Here is a 4,970-nt window from a genome sequence, read left to right on the forward strand (position 1 = left end):
ACACATGCGAGCACACCTTGGGAAGAATATGAATTTGACAAGTGGAAGAGAAATGAAAAATGCAAGAGGAAGGAGTTCGAGGAAGTTGACAAGAGGGTGAAAGAGGAAAGTGTAGGATGGCTAGGAAGATCTCACACATGTGTGACCAACTACTACAATATTTGGTCAAATGTAAGGTGGAGGATGATGGTGACTTGTGCATACTCACAAATGTGTGAACATTCAAGATGGTTAAGGATACTTGACACATGATGGCAATTTTGGAGATTTATATAAATTTCAATTGAATAAATTGTAAGTGATGATTAAGAGATGACTAATTAATTAATTAATCAAGATTAGAAGAATTAGTGAATAGTGGCTAACGTTGAATTAATTAAATTAATCAACATTTAGAAGAAGGGAGAAATGTACAAAATTTAAATTATACAATTAGTTGTAAGAAATTATTAAGTAGTGAAGTTCAAAGAATTATTATTTAAATACTAGTTTAATTATATATATATATATATTAGGGTGTGTATATTTTTCCCCTATTTGTTATGGTATTACAAGTAGCAAGAGTGACATCGTGTCAAAGAAAGAGAAAAAAACATGCCCCAATTTGTCGGAAATAATAATAGAAGAAAGATGGCTAATCGGTGCCCCCTTGAGAGGTCACCTAAAATTTAAAAAAAAAATGAGGAGATACCTAAAAAAGAAACTAAGATTAGGAGGGTAAAGAAAATGGGAAATGAGGGTGACTGGAAGAAAAATACTTAAAAGGGGTCAAAAATTTATTAATGCCAATAGAATTAGGGGAAGCAATAAAAATTCAAGGCTTAAACCACTAAAAGGGGTTAGTGGAGTCTATAAATAGACCAAGGGGGGCCATTTGAACTAATTTGCACCTTATCCTTTTTGAAGATCACAGTTATCTCTATGCAATATAGGTTATACATCTTCGTGAACATTACATGCCATACACATCATGTACATAAAGTTCAATAGTACCAATGATTAGATGACATAAGAACATTGGTATATACTACTAACCAAGTATCTCGAGGTAGTTTAAGGTACATTAAATTCTAGTGAAAAGAGTTTAAAATACAAGTATTATTTCATGGATTAATGCTTACACTTCATGATCACCAATTCCACTAATCAGTTTAGTGCAATCCTTATTGAATTAGCACTTTTTCTTGTTGCATCACTTGTGCATTATAAGTTTGTTTGTGTTGAATTAAGGATTGCTTGTGCTAGTGTATCACTTTTGTAGGGTAGAGTAGTGATGAGATGCATATATGTTCAATTTCACCCCATAATCTAGCATTTTCCATATACCTTAATACCCACCTTCATAATCCATTCTTATATTATATAATGTTTTTTTACGACCTTTATGTTGCATATGATTAAATATAAATAAGGGACATTTAATATTTATTTTTTGATCAATAATAGTAAATCAATTTTATTATAACCAAGTTTTTTGCCTGGCCCAAACAAGGTGGGACTTCAACAAGAAAGTCCCTCCCCAAGGAAACAAGAATTCATTAAGAATAAAACCATTAATAGGCTTCAGAAACTCAAAACTACATATTTGCAACACTTTTGGAATGAGAGCGTAGATGCATAATACAAGTTTCCTCAGTCATTGTTTTCTTACCTCTCTTTCGTGTCATAGTCTTTTATCCTTCCCCCAAATCCTCAATTTTTTTAATCTCTCCAAAAATTTCTTGGGAAAGAAGTGTATCCTCCATATCTAACCTATCTAAAGACTCCAACCCACATCCTTTCCTCCAGCACCATGCCTCCACCAATATTAACATTGCCTTGTATATCATTGTCCAAGGCCTTTGGAGTTTGTGAGGTGGTCCCCTTACACTCTACCTTTTTTGTTCATGTCTTTGAAGTTCCAACTAGATCCTGAGCATCTTTCTCCACCAAATAATGATGGGAAGAGACTTCTTTCGACCAAGATGCAGGCTTATATGATTTACGCTTGACCCATTGGGTTGCAATATACCCTATTTGGATGCATATGTGACATCTAAAGGGAATCCCTTCATAATCAATAGGTTGTTGCCAACATCCCTTAGCAAATTTCAGTAAGGCCACCTCAGGGAAGTCTCTCATCATATCCATTTCCACCATTAAGACATGAGCATAGGTAGTATGTAAAAAAATTAAATAACTTTCATGCACCACCAAAAATCTACCCAAAGTGTTTCCAATAACCTCAAAACAAGATTCAAACCAATATTGAAATGACAAGTTCAGAAGTCTTACTCGAATTGGTACCTTGCCAAAAGATTCAATTGTAGGTTTAAAATTTGGGTACCAAGGTTTGAGCATAAGCATGTTCATATCCTTCCAACTCCACTGGTAGTCACACAAAATTATGTTCCTATCCTACACATTATCAAAGACAACCATGTACAATCCTCGAGCACCTCGATAAATTTGAACATCTCCTTCAAGTATGAGATACCAGATTTCTGAATCCGAATTCATTGAGACTTGGCCAAAACCCTTTAAACCTCCAATCAAGCCTCATTTTGCAAAATCCATCTAATTTTAACCACTTCATTTTCCATCTCCTTGTCTAAAATAACCATTACAAAACTAGTTGTATATTGTCCAAAATAGAAAGGTTTTATCAAACTATCGTCTGCTACATTGCAATTGAAATGGCACTCATTGTCTCCAAAAATCTCTTGCTTTACTGATTTCACATCTTTCCTCAGCATACTCGACATGCACCTCTTGGGTTTTGCCCATTCTACTCACTTTGAACATTCACCTTCTCTAGGAAAAAACTTGTTTTTCCATGCCATCGACACCAAATTATAGGGGTGTTGTCATCCTTTGTAGAAACCTTTGAAAGAGCCCCCCTCCCCCACAATCTCCAGTCCATTTACCACCTTTATGTCATCTCCAAAAGGCATCCACTTCCTTGATTAGAAAATAAGTTGCATTATGAAAACCTTTCTCATAAACCCTAATATACTCAGGTTGAATCTTTCCGCTCTTATCGCAAAAGGTTTTCAACTGAGAATAAATTGACAATGATCCTAAATCTTCAATTTTACAATCAATGTAGCTAGACAAATCTCCTTTTATAATGACTTCGTCAGGAACTTGAGATAAAGAATTATAAGACACAATTCGTTCTGATTCTACAACCTCCATAGGTTCTGATGTGATCATTAATCTCTCTACTTGCTTAGAGGATGAAGCCATTTCAAATAAACTAGATTCGAAATGGGATTTACAAATAAATACCTCAATTCACATGTGTTGCCTTGGTTAACAGTTGATTTCTCAAATGCACACTAGTTCAGCCTTCACTAACCTTCGAATCAACTTCAATCACGTAAATCACGACACAAATTTGACTAAAAGTAGCTAGCAATTCTCTCTTTTCTCTACAAGTGCTCAAGAATTTTCTTTCGAATGCATTTAGGGTAAAAATAACATAGTAAAACTCACTTTTATCCTTTTTACCTATTGCATTAAATGCTCAACCACTAGGGTTACAAACCCTAATACACCGCTTAACGATGCATACAATATTAACAGGTGTAAAACTGGTTGATGAACTTTTGAAAAACCAATTGACAAAAGATATCAATATTTCACACATAACAACTCAAAATTTAAACTCTCTTACCACTCTTCTTTCAATGGGTGCAGAAGTAGATTTACCGCTATGCTCCCCTTAGCCCTGTTGAAAGGCTCAATTCACCAGTGCAGGATTCTCCACATTGGGTGAAGTATTAGGTTCTTCTACAGGTATATCATTGCTCTTCTTTTTCCAGATTCGATTCATCTCTTCTCTAATTTCCTCAACATTTACCTTTTGCTTTCCTTTATGATCGTTAGAATGATTAACCGGTTTGTTCTTTCTGGATATACATAACTTTTCCATGTGTCCCGGTTTATGACAATGATAGCAAGCCATTCCAGATGATCTCCAAGGTCCTGCATTGCCTCTTCCAGTTCTCCTTCTGCAATTCATAGCCACATAACCATAATTGTTACAAATGGTGCAAATGACATTAGTTACCTTTTCCATCTCAAATGGACTAAACCAGTTGACATAAGGTCTCTGCCAATTCATGTTACCCTGATTATCATAGGTTCTCATCCAGTTGCCATTAGGTCTTGGATTCATGTGAGGTACTGGATTATTTGCTCCATATCTGCATTCAACTGATCTATGTCCATACATTTTACATATGAAACAATGACCTATAAATCTCTCAGATACATACCTAGTATTTGCATTGTAGCTTGTATTTACACCAGGTTTGCTTCTACACACATTTACAGTATGTCCAGGCTTATGAAAGACAAAGCAAACAGGTTTAAAAACTTTCTTATCGGTAGGCTTGTTAGCCTTAGGAGCAGTTTTGTCCTTGTGAATGTTAGTCTTTGTACCGAAAGACTCTCATTTCTCATATGTGTTAAAACCTAGTCTAGAAGTATCACCTTTCATCCTTTGTGATTGGATCTGCTCATCCAACATGGTAGAACTTTTTTAAAACTTTTCTAGCTTTCCATTGGCATCAGTGAGTTCTCTGGTAATATCTTCATTGTGTTTTGAAAGAGTCTCTTTCAGAGATGATGCCATTTCAAGATCTAGATGGAAGGCCTCTTTTTCTTCTTTTTCAACATGCCAATGCTCATACAAGGTTGCATTCTCTTGTTTGATCTTTGCAATCTCATGATCTTTTTCTTTGACAAGGTCTTCAGCTGCCCTCCTAGCTTCCAGCTCTTGACTCATGTGGATAGTTAGGGCTTCTAACTCTCTTCTTAGATTTAGCTTTTCACCATTCAGTTTTTCAACTTCTTCGGCTAATGCATTAATGTTAGCTTCATCTGAAGAACTATTATCAGATATTTCTAATACTTTTTCAGTTAGCTCTCTCCTTTTGACTTGTGATGCTTTGAATCTAACCCTTAGGGTTTCAAGCTCATCC

This window comes from Cryptomeria japonica, chromosome 2 (assembly GCF_030272615.1).
Source record: "Cryptomeria japonica chromosome 2, Sugi_1.0, whole genome shotgun sequence".
NCBI classification, from domain to species: Eukaryota; Viridiplantae; Streptophyta; class Pinopsida; order Cupressales; family Cupressaceae; genus Cryptomeria; species Cryptomeria japonica.